This window comes from Eschrichtius robustus, chromosome 11, assembly GCF_028021215.1.
Source record: "Eschrichtius robustus isolate mEscRob2 chromosome 11, mEscRob2.pri, whole genome shotgun sequence".
In the NCBI taxonomy this organism is placed as follows: Eukaryota; Metazoa; Chordata; class Mammalia; order Artiodactyla; family Eschrichtiidae; genus Eschrichtius; species Eschrichtius robustus.
The window spans coordinates 86,607,557-86,626,380 of NC_090834.1; the positions used below are offsets into that span (position 1 = coordinate 86,607,557).

Consider the following 18,824-nt stretch of genomic DNA (forward strand, 5'->3'; position numbering starts at 1 on the left):
AATGATTACAGTCCCAATCTTCACCAAAAGAGGTAATCATTTTAGTGATGGTTATAGTTTTTTTTTTCACGTAAAACACCTTCTGGATGCTTTTAGGTGGAATGAGTTATGTAAGTGTGAAATCATTACCATTATTAAATGCAATATTTCTTCTGTAATGTTACTTTAAAAACAGTGTCATCCTCACTAAAAGTAGAATGTATTAACAGGTTAAGTAGAATATGCAGACTACAATAGGTTTTTGGATAACATTGTGGCACATTACTAATTAAATGAGAACTAATTGTTAATTAGAAATTAAAGAAATAAAAATGTGTTAATTTTAATTTGACTAACATTAAATACTACGGTATTTTAGTAGAGTACAGAAAAAGCCACTGCCTTATGTTTTGTTAACACATGTAGAGTTTATTCACTGACACACTGAAAAACCACTATTTTTCTTTGCTTCCCATCCGTTAACAATTTGACATGAATACGAGTTCTCCTCTAATAGTCCTAGATCTGCTCTTCCCCTGGTTTTTTAAAAAAGCATTCAAGTTCACAGTGGTTATGAGCCTGGACACTAGAGCCAGAGTGTCTGGGTTTAAAACCCTGCTGCCCATTCACTGGCTGTGACACTTTGGACAAGTCACATAACCTCTTTGTGCATCAGGTTCCATCATCTGTGAAATGCGGTTAAGAATGGTAGCCACTTCAGATAGTAAAAGCAAATTGTGGGAGACATTTATTTGCATATTTAAAGAATTATGCTGTCAGGAGTTTCAATATTCCTTAGTGCCTGTTTCTTTTGCAGTACAAATTTTCGAAGAAGAATATTGAATACTTTAATTCACTAGTACCTTGGTGCAAATGATTTTTATCAGTTCTATTTCTTTCTTCAACTGGAAAGGATTGCATGAAACCACTTGGGGAAAGAATGAATAAATAGAGGCACGTAGAAAGTGGGAAAAGAAGCTAGAAAGGAGAGAAGCAAGATCTGTCACGCAAGTTTCCTAGTTCATAATTTTACTGTTAACCATGTACAGAAAAATATTTTGTACAGAAAAAATATTTTGCTTGATTTTTCTATTATTTCTTTGAAAATTCTCAAGAAAAATGTCAAATAAATTGCTTGGGAAAACTTAAAAAAAAAAAAAAAGAATGGTAGCCACTTCATAAAGTTGATGTACTTGGAACACAGTAGATACCAAGTGTCAGCTGTTAAAGAGGAGAGGCTTGATGGTCTTCAAGTCAGGGCACTGAGTACCAATAACCAACAGTACATGGACACTTTCCAAGGGGCATGCAAGTGTGGACAGTTTTAAGTAAATCAATTTCCAGATCCTTGGCTTCCATATATATGCTTTCCCAAAAGGCATCTGCCCAAGAAGCTGCCTGTCCCAACTATAATTTGTCCTTGGAAAGTCTCCATTCTGTCATTTTACAAAAGAAAGGCATTCCTTTTATGCCCATTCCAGTGCCTCAAACGAAGAGACACCTTCACTATTCCTTTAATAAAGAAATTATAAGTGCTCCCCACTAGCCTATATCATTAATATATATATTTCCAATAATTTTTACTTTTTGTATTTAAAGAATATCAAAAATGGCACTATATCCAAGCTGCTTTGAATAAATGTATACTAAAAATAATTATAATAAAAATTAAATCCTAGGGAAATTTTCCAATACTTACAACCTTATGGTCATAGGACATTTAAGAAATTTGTTGTTATTGTATCTTAGACTAGCCAATTAAAGACTTTCAAGCATAAAAGATAAGAAATGGAGTAGATAGATAAACAGCAAGGATTTACTGTATAGCACAGGGAACTATATTCAATACCTTGTAATTAACTATAATGGAAAAGAATTTTAAAAAGAATATAGACATATACATATATATGTATAACCAAATCACTTTGCTGTACATCTGAAATTAACACAAAATTGTAAATCACCTATACTTCAATAAAAAAAAAAAAAAAGAAATGGAGTGGAAATAAGTTTAAGGAGAAAAAAGAAGGATGTAAAAATTTCAACTGTTGAAGAAGAGCTTGTTAATATTTTTAATGTTTTAAAATCTCTATAGCATTCAGGCCTCAGGCCAAAATATTGCATGAACATGTGACATCTTGTCATGCCTGAAAACAGGAAGTTATCAAAGACAAGTGGGGCATGTCAAAAGGACATAGGAACCAACTTGAAGGGGATTCCAGTGGCCAAAGATGGGGCACTCTGAACATAAAAAAAGTAAAGGATTGAAACATTAAACATATAAAAATCCATGAGTACCTAATACTAAAATAAAATTTTATAACTTCATTATTTCATAATTCACCTTTGTTACTTGCTAGGGCACCAACTTAACGGTTCTGAAAAATAATAAATGTACTTTTCCTGCTTTCCTAAATGGGCTATAATTCAGGATAACGAAATAAATGATGAGAGAAAATTCTTCTTCATAGAAGAATCATAGCTAATACATGTAGATGGAATAAAAGAATTAGCAAATCACCATAGGGCAAACCATACTGAAATAATGGATCCAGATAATGTTTGTCCAGGTAATGTTTGTCATTATTAGATGAAAGAGTGATGGGAAACTTATAACAGATGAATCTGACTGATATCACCTATACCACTGATATATATTAATATGTCACTAAAAATAAGACAACCAGAAATTGTTTCTCCTTATATGACTCTACAGGAATTATAAACATAGGACCATCTATAAAGCATTCTCGCCACAAACACTGAATGTAATCAAATCTTTAGATCTAATTTCTAGTTTGTGAGAAATGCGGGAAGGGAGAGAAACATGTTACATGTTAAATGACATGGCACAAAATAAAGAGGAGGGAGAAATGTCACAAATGAAAAGAGACTGAAGAATCATATCAACCAGATGCAATGCATAAACCTTGTTTAGATCCTGATTTGAACAAACCAACTTTAATAAGACATACATTTTTGAGGCAACTGGTGATATTTGAACACAAATTGGGTATTATTGGTATCAAGGAAATTATTTTATTGGGTATGGATAAAAGGTATTGTTATGATAAATATTATCTGTTAGAGATACAAACCAAACTATTTTTAAATAAAATATTATTTGGATTTGCTTTAAAATACTCCAAGAAGAAAAGTGAAAGAGAATATAAATAAGAATGGCAGAAGTTGACGGTTGTTTGTATTGGGTAAAAAGTATGTGGGAGTTTATTTTATTATTTTTCCTTTTGTGTTTGAAAATGTTCATAAGAAAATGTTTCTTAAAAATCATATGGAATTTACATTTTATTAGATATGTTTAAAAGACTGATGTAACGGTTTTATTTTAAAATGTCAGCATTCATAATATACCAGAAATTACATCTTTTCCAACTATTTAAGCTTATAATGAGAAATTTTAAATGTCAACTTAAAATTGTGCATGGGAATATATAAGCAAAACTATTTGAAGGTCACTATTCTAGCCAATAAGTACCTCCAACCTCAGCTTTGAAAAGGAGAGAATTTAAGTAGGACAGAGCTGACACACACCCCCTCCTACTCTTCTTTCCAGATAAACTGGGATTTGCTCAGTTTTCCTGGGTTTACTTAGGAAGGGCCCATTCTAGAGGTGAGAGACAGGTTCTCATAATTCCTTCATTGTGGACAAGGTCCTTAAGATTATCATAGAATCACCATAATTTAACACTCCTTTCACAGTTTGTTATCAGTCCCTCAACCAGATAGGGATTTTAAGTATTCGCTTAAAATCTCAGACTGTGAGGGAGGATTACTGAAGTTCAAAGTGAAGAGTACTGCCAAGTGGAAAATTACCTTGAACACATTACCAAGCAAGCTAACTCAGAGGGCTCACAGACCAAATTAAAATGCTCCATTCACACAATTTACTAAAAAAATTAAAAACACACAGTGATAAGCAAGGGGAAAGAAAGCAATAAACTAAGTCAACATACTTAAGATAGGGGGAGAGTGGCAGGATCATGCTATCCAAATCCTGTTCTTTCTGCCCATATCAGCCTTCCCCATGATGGTGTGCTATAAGAACCAGAGTTGAGATGTAAGCCAGTGGCCCAGACAGAAGGTACCAGGGATTAATGGGAGAGACACAGAGGCAGTTGTGCCTGGCCAAAGCTGTAGCTTGCCAATTAACTTGGTTAAGAGCTACAGGTTTTAATTTGCATTTCTTGGGCACAGTTCTTTGGGCCAAAACAGGAGCATACTGGATGTTATTAGTAGGTGGTCAGTTTAGGGACAACACAGCGATCAGCCCTGAAGTGGCAAGATTATGACTTGGTCTACCTTTCTACTGAATAAATAAAACTTGTCTATTCTATCATATATGCCATTTAGTCGCTTTATCTTGGTACGTTTTATAGGTTACTAACTTGCTTATTATGTATATTTAACACATCTTCTGAATTCTGCCTTTGTTTCTCAAACTACTTACGCATATCTTTTTTTTTTTTTTTTTTGGCTGCACAGCATGCAGGATCTTAGTTCCCCACCAGGGATCGAAACCTGTGCCCCCTGCAGTGGAAGCGCGGAATCTTAACCACAGGACCACCAGGGAGGGAAGTCCCGCATATCTATACTTAACACAGCCTATGAATTACACCTATACCTCATAAGCTATTAGCTTACTTACTACCTATGCTCAACATTTCTTATGTTTCATCATCCCATTTGTTTTTTTTATCTTGTACAGCTGAATTGAATATTCAAATCACATTATATTGTGCCTTCTAGTAGGCTAGAGATACAAGGAGCAGTGGAAGAAAGCCACAAGAAGACAAGAAAAGACAAGAAATGTGGGACTGCCATCATCTTAAAAGCCTTTAGGTGCAATTAGAGCAAGGTTGCAGGATACAAGGTTAATATACAAAAGTTCATTGCAAACAAGTAGAATTTGAAATTAGAAACATTTGCACAGAACTCAAAAAAATGAAATACTGAGACATAAATCTAACAAAATACGTACAAGATCTATATGAGAAAAACTACAAAAGCCCAGAAATAGACCCACATAAATATAGTCAACTGAACTTTGACAGAGGCGGACAATGGCAGAAAGACAGTCTTTTCAGCTAATGGTACTGGAACAACTGCACATACACATGCAAAAAAAAAAAAAAAAAAGAATCTAGACACAGACCTCATACCCTTCACACAAACTAGCTCAAAATGGATCACAAAACTAAATGTAAAACACAGAACTATAAAACTCTTAGAAGATAACATAGGAGAAAACCTAGATGACCTTGAGTATGGCAATGACTTTTTAGATGCAACACCAAAGGCATGATCCATGAAAGAAATGACCAAAAGGCCAGATTTCATTAAAATTAAAAACTTCTGCTCTGTGAAAGACAAAAGAGAATGATAAGACAAGCCACAGACTAGGAGAAAAGATTTGCAAAAGACATATCTGATAAAGGACTATTATCCAAAATTTACCAAGAACTCTTAACACTCAACAATAAGAAAACAAACAACCTGATTTTAAAATGGGCCAAAGACTTTAACAGACACCTGACCAAAGAAGACATACAGATGGCAAATAAGCATGTGAAAAGTTGCTCCACATCATATATCAGCAGGCAAATGCAAATTAAAATGACATTGAGATACCACCACATACCTATTAGAATGGCCAAAATCCAGAACACTAACACCACCAAATGCTGGTGAGGATGTGGAGCAACAGGAGCGCTCATTCACAGGCACAGCCACACTGGAAGAGTGTTTGGTGGTTTCTTACAAAACTAAACACACTCTTACCGTATGACTCAGAAATCATGTTCCTTGATATTTATCTAAATAATCTGAAACCTTATGTCCAGACTAAAACTGGCACACAGATGTTTATAGAAGCTTTATTCATAACTGCCAAAAGTTGGAAGCAACCAAGATGTCCTTCAGTAGGTGAACAGGTAAACAAAGTATGGTCTAGACAGATAATGAAATATTATTCAACACTACAAAAATAAAATGAGCTATGATGCCATGAAAAGATATGGAGGGACCTTAAATGCTTATTACTAAGTGAAAGAAGCCAATCTGAAAAGTCTGTGTACTGTATGACTCCAACTATTGACATTCTGGAAAAGGCAAAACTGTGGAGAACTTAAAAAGATCAGTAATTGCCAGAGGTTGGGGGTGGAGCAGTAGAAATGAATACATGGAACATAAGATTTCTATAGAAAGTACTCTGTATAATACCATAATTAATGGATACATGTCATTATACGTTTGTCCAAAACATAGAATTGAACACCATGAATGAACCCTAACGTAAATTGTGGACTCTTGGTGATTATGATATGTCAATGTAGGTTTATTGATGGTAACAAATGTACCACTCTGCTGGGGGATATTAATAATGGGGGAGGCTATGTATGTGTGGGAGCAGGGCTTATATGGGAAATCTCTGTACCTTCCCCTCAATTTTGCTGTAATCTTAAACTGCTCTAAAACAATTAATTTCTAATTTTTAGAAAAGGCTTCAGAAGGTCATTGTTCTGCAGTTCCCAGCACAGAGAGCTAGTCCATATCTGATAGGAGAAGAGTCAGAGGTAACTTCTAAAGACCAGTCCCAAGCAATGCATATTTGGAAATCCTTAGGCAGACTTCTTGGCCATATCCCTCCAAGTCAGAATGTATCTGTCTATTGAGGACTACTGTAGCATTCCAGCAGTGACATATCATGTTTCCTGACATCAGATTTGGCCTCACTGATTTAATTGCCATTAACCTCCCTCCAATGCTGAAACAATGTCTCCACACCACAGTAGAAGCCATTATATCCCGCAGTTGCACCCTCAGGTCTATAAGATACTATCAAGGTAGATAATGACCTTGGTTCAGGAGGTCATGTAAGTTGCTGCTACACTCATTATTAGGAGACACCTGGAAGGCTGCCCTTTCAGATATCTCGTTTTGTAAAGGCCCATCTCCCAAAAAGCTTGTCTAGAAGGCTGACCATTCAATTCAATGAAGGAAGACACTTGATTTCTTCCTGAAATCCACCTTTCTGGTGCCCTATAAACATGTAAATTACATATTAATCACCTATATTACTAATTATTATTTTTAAAATTAATTTTGTGACAATAGAAATATAGCTTACTATAGAAGTCTATTCTTTCATAATGTAATAGTTGTATTCCAGTTGTATTTCATAATGCAATAGTTGTTATCAAAACTTGCTTCATAAAAATAATAGTTCAGTTGAAAAAAGGTAGTGAGGTTAAGGACTGGAGTTTGAAACTCAAATAAGTTTATTTTTCCCTGTTGGAATCTCAATGATAAATGTTTTTGCTTGTTTGTTTTGTTCTAATAGCTGTAATTGTACAACTCCATAAACTAAATATACTAAGATAAACCCAGCCATCTTGCTTTGCCTTCTTCTATGCTACCAGAACTATGGTTAGCAGAGCAGTTTTTGTATATTCTTATCATATTATTATCACCCATTGTTATGATAAATAAAACATAAAGAAGGCATCTTTGTGGCCCTCCAAATGTTCTTCCTAAAGCCCCTTTGCTAATTCCTGATCCCATCATACATCCATTCAATCATCAAATATTTATTAAGCACCAACTATTTTCAGACTTAAAAAAAAGACAATGGATTCAACATTGAACAAGACAATATTTATTGTTCCTTCACTAGCTGAATTTTCATTATAACGAATGTGCCCAATTTTAATTAACTTCTCTTAGTAAAAACAATTTGAATGATGGTAACTGCAGTTATTACAGAAATCCCCATATTAAGATTGGAAAGATAAGTATAAAAAATAAAATTTCTTACAATCTCCTACCCTTGGAGTTAGCCACCATTATAATTTTTGAATATTTGTTTTCTGACTTTGGTCAATGAATTTACAGAGATATATAGTCTTTTCTTTAAACAAATGTGTGACCATATTAAAATCCAATTTATATACAGCTGTGTTCACCTAATGAGAATATTCCTATGTTATTAAATATTTGTTGAGAACATGATTTTTAAAAAATATTTATTTATTTTTGGCTGGGTTGGGTCTTCGTTGCTGCACGCGGGCTTCCTCTAGTTGCAATGAGTGGGGGCTACACTTTGTTGCGGTGCGCGGGCTTCTCATTGCGGTGGCTTCTCTTTTGTGGATCATGGGCTGTAGGCGAGCAATCTTCAGTAGTTGTGGCACACGGGCTCAGTAGTTGTGGCTCGTGGGCTCTAGTGCGCAGGCTCAGTAGTTGTGGCACACGGGCTTAGTTGCTCTGCAGCATGTGGGATCTTCCCGGACCAGGGCTCAAACCCTTGTCCCCTGCACTGGCAGGTGGATTCTTTTTTTTTTTTTTTTTTTAACATCTTTAATGGAATATAATTGCTTTACACTGTTGTGTTAGTTGCTGCTGTGTAACAAAGTGAATCAGCTATACGTATACATATATCCCCATATCCCCTCCCTCTTGCCTCTCCCTCCCACCCTCCCTAACCCACCCCCCTAGGTGGTCACAAAGCACCGAGCTGATCTCCCTGTGCTATGCGGCTGCTTCCCACTAGCTATCTATTTTACGTTTGGTAGTGTAGATATGTCAATGCCACTCTCTCACTTCATCTCAGCTTACCCTTCCCCTCCCCATGTCCGCAAGTCCATTCTCTACACCTGCTTCTTTATTCCTGTCCTGCCTTTAGGTTCTTCAGAACCATTTTTGTTTTTAGATTCCATATATACGTGTTAGCATACAGTACGTGTTTTTCTCTTTCTGACTTACTTCACTCTGTATGACAGACTCTAGGTCCATCCACCTTACTACAAATAACTCAATTTCATTTCTTTTTATGGCTGAGTAATATTCCATTGCATATATGTGCCACATCTTCTTTATCCATCTGTCAGTGGACACTTAGGTTGCTTCCATGTCCTGGCTATTGTAAATAGAGCTGCAATGAACATTGTGGTACATGACTCTTTTTGAATTATGGTTTTCTCAGGGTATATGCCCAGTAGTGGGATTGCTGGGTCATATGGTAGTTCTATTTTTAGTTTTTTAAGGAACCTCCATACTATTCTCCATAGTGGCTGTATCAATTTACATTCCCACAAACAGTGCAAGAGGGTTCCCTTTTCTCCACATCCTCTCCAGCACTTATTGTTTGTAGATTTTTTGATGATGGCCATTCTGACCGGTGTGAAGTAGCACCTCATTGTAGTTTTGATTTGCATTTCTCTAATGATTAGTGATGTTGAGTGTCCTTTCATGTGTTTGATGGCAATCTGTATATCTTCTTTGGAGAAATGTCTATTTAGGTCTTCTGCGCATTTTTGGATTGGGATGTTTGTTTTTTTTTTTGATATTGACCTGCTTGTATATTTTGGAGATTAATCCTTTGTCAGTTGCTTCATTTGCAAATATTTTCTCCCATTCTGAGGGTTGTCTTTTCTTCTTATTTATGGTTTCCTTTGTGGCGGGCAGATTCTTAACCACTGCACCACCACGGAAGTCCCAAGAACATGATTTTTTTTTATTACTTGTTTAATATCCTAGCTGGTTGATCCAAATGCTTCCTATCGCAAATAAAGTTGTGGTTTTTGTTCACACCTTTGACCGTACCACTGAATACTTGCTAGTGGGAAGCAGCCGCATAGCACAGGGAGATCAGCTCAGTGCTTTGTGACTGCCTAGAGGGGTGGGATAGGGAGGATGGGAGGGAGACACAAGAGGAAGGGGATATGTGGATATACGTATATGTATAGCTGATTCACTTTGTTATACAGCAGCAACTAACACAACAATGTAAAGCAATTATACTCCAATAAAGATGTTTAAAAAAAAAAAGTTGTGGAAGTTAAATTCCCAGATTAAAATGTATGAACAATTTTAAACCTGCTGATGTGTATTTCCAAGGTGACTTGCTTTTTAGACATGTACCAATTTCTAAAACTACAGAAATAGTATATGAAAGCCCATCTAACAGCACTCATTACTGGAATAAAATATTATTTCTTAGCCTTACCAATTTAAGAATAATTTTCTAACTGGTAGTGAAAATTTAATTTAAAAATTACCATTATTTAAAGTTTTCATCATATCGATACTCAAGGAGAAATATCAGGGGATAATCAGTAAGATTTTATGGACCTGGAGGGTGTTATGCTTAGTGAAATAAGTCAGACAGAGAAAGACTAATGCTGTAGGTTATCATTTATATGTAGAATCTAAAAAACAAAACGAATGAATATAACAAAACAGAAAGAGACTCACAGATATAGGGAACAAACTAGTGGTTACCAATGGGGAGAGGGAAGGGGGATGGGGCAAGATAGGGACAGGGGATAAACTACTATGTATAAAATAAAAAGCTACAAGGATATATTGTATAGCACAGGGAACATAACCAATATCTTCTAATAACTTTAAATGAAGTATAACCTATAGAAATTTTGAATCACTATGTTGTATACCTGAAAATAATATAATATTGTAAATCATCTATACCTCAAATAAATACATACATACATACATACCATTATTTAAAATTTTCATCATATCAGTACTCAAGGCAGAATATCAAGGGATAATCAGTAAGATTTTATGAACTACAAATTAGTTTAATTCTACTTAGAAAACCATTCAATTAAAAGAAGAAATTCCTGAAATATAGGATATATGTTAAACTTCTAGAGATTTTAAAGATAACTGAGTTCAAAATATCTAATTAGCTCAGTGCCCCCTTTCCCATATACTTATGAGAACATATCCAATTATCTTGAAAAAGGCAATTAAAATTACTATTAATAATCTTAATACTAGGACAGGTTATAATTCATTTGATAATTACATTTCCCACAAAGATACTGTCAACATAAACTGTGAAAGTGCAGATCCATCCTGTTTACAAGTATCAGAGACAATATGCTCACTATTCTGTTGTACTTAAATGTTGTATTGCAGTTTTTCTTAACAGGTAATACGTGACATGAAACATGTCTCATTTTATGCTTCATAATTTCCATTCTGATGTTTAACACTAAGAAATTATATTTATGTATCACACATGTCAGAAAACAATTTAAATAATTAAAGTAAGAAAAATAATAGCAACCATGCCTTTCATTTCAAATACAAAATATGAATCTTTTATTTATAGATATTAAAGAACCATCTGTGATCAGAAATGCCAACTATTTATATTTTCTGATTTACATAGCTAGCATTAAGCATTTTATCTAAGTGTTCATGTTGTATAGTTTCAGAAATTTGTTATGAATCAAAATATTAAGTCATAAAAATAAGAAAAAATCAAGAGACTACCTTTCAAGATTAAGATAAGTTTTGAAAATTCATTATTTATATTCTTTATTCTGATTTCATAACAAGGAAAAGAAAAAATGTAATTGCTTCGATTTTAAAAACATACTACAGGAAAAGGTACTATTTAAGCTTGGCTGACGTTTACATTATTTATTGCTATTTTTCTTCAAAAATATGCAGTAGAATAAACATTTTTCTAAACACCAAAGTAAACCAATACATGGTTCTGGCATATTTATTTTTTTGAAAAGGTTCTCTGAATCTTAGCCAACATAAATACTAGGCAGTGTGGTGGTTGCCATAGTAACAAGTAAATAGGAGCATAAAAATACATGCAATTTTTCAGATGTATACACCTTTTTCATAACTATGCATATTTTATAGGTAAAAAAATTCAACTCTTGCTTTAGCTCCCCATTTAGAGAGAGAAACATCTAATTCTTTAGAAATAAAAGGTTATCATGTAGCAATGGAGCAGGCTCAAAAAAGTTTTTAAAAGCGATATGGGAAATCTTAAGGTTTTTAAATCAGATTTCCAAAATGAAGGCAGGAAAAAAACTCTTTTCCTTCTATATTACTTTAATGGTCAGTTCTTTAGGTAAGGGTAAAATTGCATAAACTTCTTTACCTCCCAAGCATGAAATTCCCTTTTACTTTGCTTAAGTTTATTATTCACATGCATTAAATGGAGCACTTGACCATGGAAAACTGAAAGCCCTGTTGATCACAAAGAAGCCCCCAAAGTTAATGCTAACCCTTGAGCTAACTACTTGAATAAATGATCCGAAAATCTTTGTGCCAGTGTGCTAAATTGGAGTTCAAGGAGTTCTTTTCTTTCTCCTTTCCCTTTATTAAAATACAATCTCTGGTTTACAGGTACCCTAGAAGACACAGAAGCACACTGATACAGTGTTCTGAATTTTATACTTCAAGTTTAAGAGGGATTAGGATACATTTTCTAGAGCGGGGGAGAGAGAAGTGGTTCTATCAGCCATGATGTGAAGTTTGAAATCTACTGAAAGGTATCGTTAAACCAACCAAAACAGGAAAGCTGCTCAACTATTAGTGGGAAACAAATCCTTCAAATCTGATTATGCAAAATTTGTACTTCCAATTTGTTTCAATAACAACTATTATGTACCATTCTCCCGGAGAACTTAAAAATTTTAAAAGATCACCTTCTAGGCAGGGTGTCAAATATGAGGTGATAGCACAGTGTACTCTGGGGCTCACCTTGTGCTAACTCCTTGATAAAGAAACCATACACTATAATGGTTAAGGATTGACTGAACTAGCCTGCAAGAGTAACTTCCTCATCACACATGTGCATGATCCAATTTACTTTTATTAAAGAGAAATCCGTTTGTTTCCTGGGGAGATAGTAAATTTAAACTTTAAGAAGTTCAAAGAATGAATTAAAATATTACTCAAATATTTATGACTATCAGATTAGAATAAGTCACATGGATGATGTGACTACTGCAAAGGGAAGAAAGAATATCATCTTTTTATTCCTCTTCCCTCTCAATACTTTTAACTATTTCCTTTTGCTTTCACCATCTTCAAGGGATGGGAAAATGTCCCTGGAGACGGGAAAAGGGAAATCATACCCATCTTTAAAACAAGGGGAAATGATTTTGGTAATTAGACAGCTTAGTTTAACCTGGAAACATTCAATAACAAATTAAACAGTCAATTAGTAACACCGAGAAGGGCATAAAATATTGGAAAACAACCAACACAGTATCTGAAAAGCCAGATATGTCAGATGAACTTAGTATCTTTTTCTGATAGAATGACAGATCATATTATAAAGTAAGAAGTGAACAGTGTAATCTATTTAAGTATTGTAAGCTTTTTTATTCTATTTTCCAATCTAGTGTAGGGGAAAATGGTTTAGGAATAAAATAATTCAAAAACTGTCTTCAACGCTAAGCCAATGGATGTTGACATATCTCCTCTCTCTTGAGGGCCTGTTTCAGAACTGAGTCAATGTCTTTACTAATGACTAGTCAGGAATCTTGGACTCATTTATGTTTTAGCTCTATCATATCAGATCCCTGACATTTCTGAAATTAATAAGAAATTTTTTCCTTAGTTCTCTTTCCAACTTGTTGACCTTTCTTTTCCCTAGGGATCTTAAATGACTTGCTGCTTCAGTTAAGTGGTACTGTACTGGTACAAGACATAAACCCATTTTAGGTAGGAATTTTGAGAGGGAAAGCGGGAATTCTTTGTGAATGACTTAAAAGGATCCTCTATGACTAGAGTAAATGATGAGTAACAGAGTGGTGTTTAAATATAAGTAAAAACACTTGAAACTTGAAAAGTGTAAAGAATAGCTGCTGTTTGGTTAGCAAATGGAGACAGTGTAAAGAAGTGTATGGAGTGGAGAAATGAGCCCAGTTTTCAAGGAGAGAGGTCTCTGTGTCATGTGACCAGCTGGCTAAGTACACAGCCGGGTTAGAAGCACAACTATGGAGGAAAGAGGTCCCAGCTGGGAAGGAAGTTAAACGTTTGGTCTGTATTAGACAAGAATCTAATCAGACAAGAGCCAACACTATCTTGAACTGAGCTGCTTATTGGATGAGGGTAAGTGTTGTTCTCATTATGTAATTAACATCCCTATTTTCCCAACCTCTGTTACTATTTAAATACCTTAGAAAGAAAAAAATTTGGTCACTGAATTGTTTGTTTGATCTTAACTATCTTTCTAAGCCTAAATACTCTGGAAACAATCAATTGGAGACGTTCCCAAGCTTAAGAGGACATTACTTGTACTGGGGAACCCAGAAGGAAATGAGGGCAAGTAACCAGCTATTTACAGTTTACAATTTAGGAGTGTTTGTTTCCTCAGCTGTTGATTTGCTAACAATACCATGGTTTGACAGCCCAGTTTACTATAAACTCAGGTATGGGTAGCTATTCTCTGTCACAGCAAAAATATGTAAAATATGTAAAATTTCTAAACCAATTCCTCTAAAGGAAGAAGTGAGGACTTTAGCCAAAAGTCAAGTAATTATGTTGGTTGGTGGTATGTTAGAAGTGGAAAAGGAGAATTGGGCTGTACAAAGGATCAACTTAAAGTCTGGACTAAGAGAAGATAAAGAATATCAGCAGAAAGGAGTTGAGGGCAATAGGAATTACCATTCTGATTCTGTAAAATGTGCTAGTTGGACCTGCTCTGTGGATGAAGGAGGTCCTTGTGGAACAAAATCTTGGGAGGGCATAAGACACAAAGAATAATATAACTGAAAAACCTAGCCAGTATAAATATTATTAAATTGAGCTACCAAACACTAGGATCTCAACAGTTTTTACTGATAATTTGCTTTTATCATTATGATATCTGACTTTTCCCTGAGTAAACATGTAATGAATTTCACATGGCTCTCCTCAACTTTCCAGAACAGAAAAAGTTCATTCATGAAGGCCTGGTAGTTTCACTTTTAATATATATAAAATGGGGATATATAAAATTGAATATAAAGTAAGGAGAATGATTTCTAAGAAGCATGCAAAAAGTCCATTTTTATTGATTTATAATCATATTATCATATGGACTATGACCTTCATAAATAAAGATGGATCCAGGATGGCATGGCTCTCTGAGGGATGGTATGCCACAGAGCAAACCGCAGCAAAAAGGTCCAAAAGACAAGACTGAAGCAAGACATGGCCTCATTACTCCAATGAAATTCATCTCAATTCAGTAAGTATTTACTGATTATCAACTAATACCTATAATCAGAGAGATATCAAAATATAAATTAATTTACTTTGGTAAAATTGATCCAAATACATTTCTAATCATCTCAAATGCTTTAAGCTTGCCAATTTTTCCTGTACCAAAGACTATTATCTAGTTTCTGGACCAACCTTTGATACTTTTTCAAGGCTGAGAACCATGTAACAACAGCACTTGAGTCCTAGTGACAGGCTTAGGCTCATCTACCTGAAGCAAGAAACTGGGGAAACAGGATATACAGTAGACTAAGACTAAAAGAACTGTTACAGAGAACCCAGAAAAATCTTTTACATCTGGTTACACTTTCTTATCTTACTTCCTCTTTTGCAGGATTACCTGACTTTAACCTAAGACTAACATAAGATCTATTTCTAAGTATATCTTTCTCCTCTGTAATGATACGTCTGAATATTGTATATATGTATATCAACAAAATTCACTATCTCATTTTCTAAATTAGATTCTTAAAATTCTGAACTTAAATACATGTATGTACATTGTACTATGAAATAATTTTTCCTTTTCTTGCACTGAAATAAGAAAAGTTAAGTTACCCCAAATATAGCTAGAAGTTAAAAAGAATTAATTTCATATTCATAGAGACTAACACTGCAGATCAGAATTTACACTACAAAGATTTTAAAAAGTCATATAGTCTTTCAAATTAATGTATCTGACTGTCTTTCTCTTATGCTCCCACTTCACCTGCAGCACATCAGACAAGGTAATAATTTATGATAATCATATGAAAATATACAATTAATATTCATCACCTCTCATTCCTCATCACTTTAGATGATCAGTAATGCAGAGTGAAAATGCTGTCAGATTTCTAATTGCTTTGTAATGGGCTTGAAACAGGGAAATCATTAAAGGCAAACAATCTGTCATTCGTCTGTTACTTTAACTATCACACAAAAAAACTCATTAAAGAAATAGCTAATGAGCTACAAAGGACTATACTCATAGTGCTTCTACAGTAGATTAAAAAGTAATATTATGAGTTGCTTAAAATATTTTTAAAATATGATATTTTTGTGGAAATTCATCAGAAAACATCTATTCTTCAGTATATTTTTTAAGTCGTGTAGTTTCATTATTTTGGCATCTAATCCGTCATTGCAGAAATCCCTTTAGCACGTAAGAGTTGTTTTTCTTCACTCTCTAAATAATTAAACTGAATGGTTGCAAGAAGAAGCTGAAATGCTGAATATGTTTATTACTAGTAAACTGACACAAGTAATAAAAAATACTACCATAGTAACCCTGATGCTAAGGGAAGAATGTATTCTAAAATTTGATTTCTACCCTCATATCTCTGTGGATCTGAACTGTTGACGTTGCAATGCTTCACTCATCTTAAATATACCTATCATTACCCCAAAATTATATTCGACTATTGAAATTGAGCATAATAACATTAAACTCTGCATAATAACATTAACTATTTTGAAAGTTTTAAAGATATTACCAACACTAAAATGTCTCATAATATTACTTCAAATAATTTTGGAGGGGAAAACAAATCATTTCTTTAAATGAGTATACCAAATTTTACATGTCTTTTTATGGTCCCTTTCTATATGAGGTACTTAGTATTAAAAAAAATTCAATGATAATGACATTAATCTAGTTTTAAAAACGAACAAAAAACGCAGAAATGTTTTGTTGGTTACAGAGTTCAGTTGCACTTTATTTTAGAAAAAAATACGAGAGTAACAAAGATAACAGTGTTACTAATTATGTTTTTCACTTTGCTAATGAATTAAATCATGAATTTATTTCCTATAGCAAAACGTAAGAATCTTAACAAAGTCAAACTTTTTCTAAGTATGTAAACCTATTTGTATCTATTGGAATATAAACAAATTTAAAAACCTAAGTGCAATGGTATGTTTAGCCAGGTGCCTTGGTTGATACACAGGAGTGAATTCCAAGTTGACTTCAAAACGTTCCTTAACACTCTAGAAACAGCTTCATTATACTCTTTAATTGACTTAAACAGGCTCATATCAACTGTTTAACACATTTTAACCCACAAATTAACACCCCTTGATCATTCAAATTAACCTTTCTTCTGTGAGTCAATTACAGACAAAAATAAACTTAAAAAAGTTCAGGTTTAAAAAACTAAAATGTAGAAGAGGGGATGCTTTAAAAAATAGAGCATATAAATGCATATCACTGCATGGTTTGAAGAGATCATTACAAGGTTTCAGAGTGGTCATCAGACAATGAGAAAGGGGTAAAGAAGTGAATGGGGAAATAATAAGTTGGTATTTATTATGATTACTAAAGAGAAACAGAAGATGGATTATATTCAGTGTCTTTAAAGGTTCATGGAACGATTAAAACATCAGATGTGAAGAAGCTAGGAAGACAGACACAAAAAATTCAGATAAGATAAAGACTTTTAAGAAGTCCAAAACCAGCTTGAAAGAACACTGACACAAGTGAAGTTAAGCACACAAGAAAAACACAGCAACAGGTGTGGCGACAGGGAAAAGGATTTACCTCTTTGTCTCCCCTGCTTAGTGCACTGCCTTGCTTAAACTCAATGAATGTTCACTGATGATTACTGCTCAAAGACAAGAGAGAGAATAGATGAAGTGAAGACAATCAGAGAAAGGAAAAAATGCAAAAATGAAAAACCACTCCCGAAAGATGAGATAGGATCGTTCATTAGAGCTGATTCTCAATACTGTCTAAACCTTTATGGTAATTGGCGAAAAAAAAAGAAAAAAGAAAAAAAAGGAAATTTCTCTAATTCTAGTCATTCATCTCTCCTCTCTGTCACAGCATTATTTAAAATTTAGCACTTCCATGTATCTTCCTGGATTAGCCTCATTTTGATACAAGGATTTCAATCATTCAAGTAATCTGCCTTATTCTATTCGCATAACTGCAAGTTATTAACTGCAGCAGTTAAATAACCTATATTTCCTCTGGCATAGCACTTGGCACAGTTATTTCAGTTGCTTGTCTGTCTACCCAGATAAACTTTAAGATTTTTGAGAGGGCTACAGCCAACTCTGTCTTGTGTTTCTTGTAACAGTGTGGGACACCTAGTAGACAATAAATATTTGTTGAGTGAATGAATAAGTGAATGAAGGCTATATATGTACTATGTCATTGTGGTTTTGTTTTTGTTTTTTTTTAAATCTCATCACTAGCCAATAGACTCTAAGTTGCTCTAGGGGCAATCATCTAATTTCAGTATATAACCATAATATTCTGTGGTACTTAAAAATAAATATAGCTTAGTTCACTGATATAAAAATCCTAAAAATTCAGAGATAATAAGATCAAGGAAACTAAAGAAGAGTTGGTAATGAAACCAGTAGAAAGAGCTAAGTAAATATCAGTATAATCCTAGGCTAAGAAATATTTAACAGCAGTATGCTGTATATATGGCAAATATCCATCAATAAGAAGCACAATTTACTAATATGATCTCAAGGTAAGAATTTGTTAATGTACAGTGGACATTAGTAAGTTTATGTGTAGGCAAGTACTAAAGTGATAAATTGAATAAGAATGTGATTGCTATCACTACAACAAATGGTCTCAAACCTCTGCTATATCTATATAACTATATTTACATCTACATCTATATCTAACTCTAGATATAGTACTTGATGAATCATCTTGAAATCAAATAGTTGATGTATGCCTTCTTCGTTTATGTTAGACGCTGATGACACAGGAATTAAGAGGTTTCTGCCCATGCTTCTAATGCATCTGGCAAACTACAGTTCAACAAACATTTGGGTTTGGT

At 34.1% G+C, this 18,824-nt stretch overlaps 1 protein-coding gene across 4 annotated transcripts in view; it reads right to left on the minus strand.

Moving 5' to 3' along the window:
- Nucleotides 1-18,824, minus strand: part of DCDC1 (doublecortin domain containing 1) — a 476,122-nt gene that overhangs the window by 452,446 nt on the left and 4,852 nt on the right. The window contains exon 1 of one of the 4 annotated variants that reach the window (XM_068555100.1): nt 17,561-17,585. The exons of the other annotated variants lie outside the window; for them this stretch is intronic. The gene's annotated coding sequence lies outside the window, so the exon portion shown is untranslated. Of the gene's footprint in view, nt 1-17,560; nt 17,586-18,824 lie in introns of those variants that run through there. 4 annotated transcript variants of the gene reach the window in all.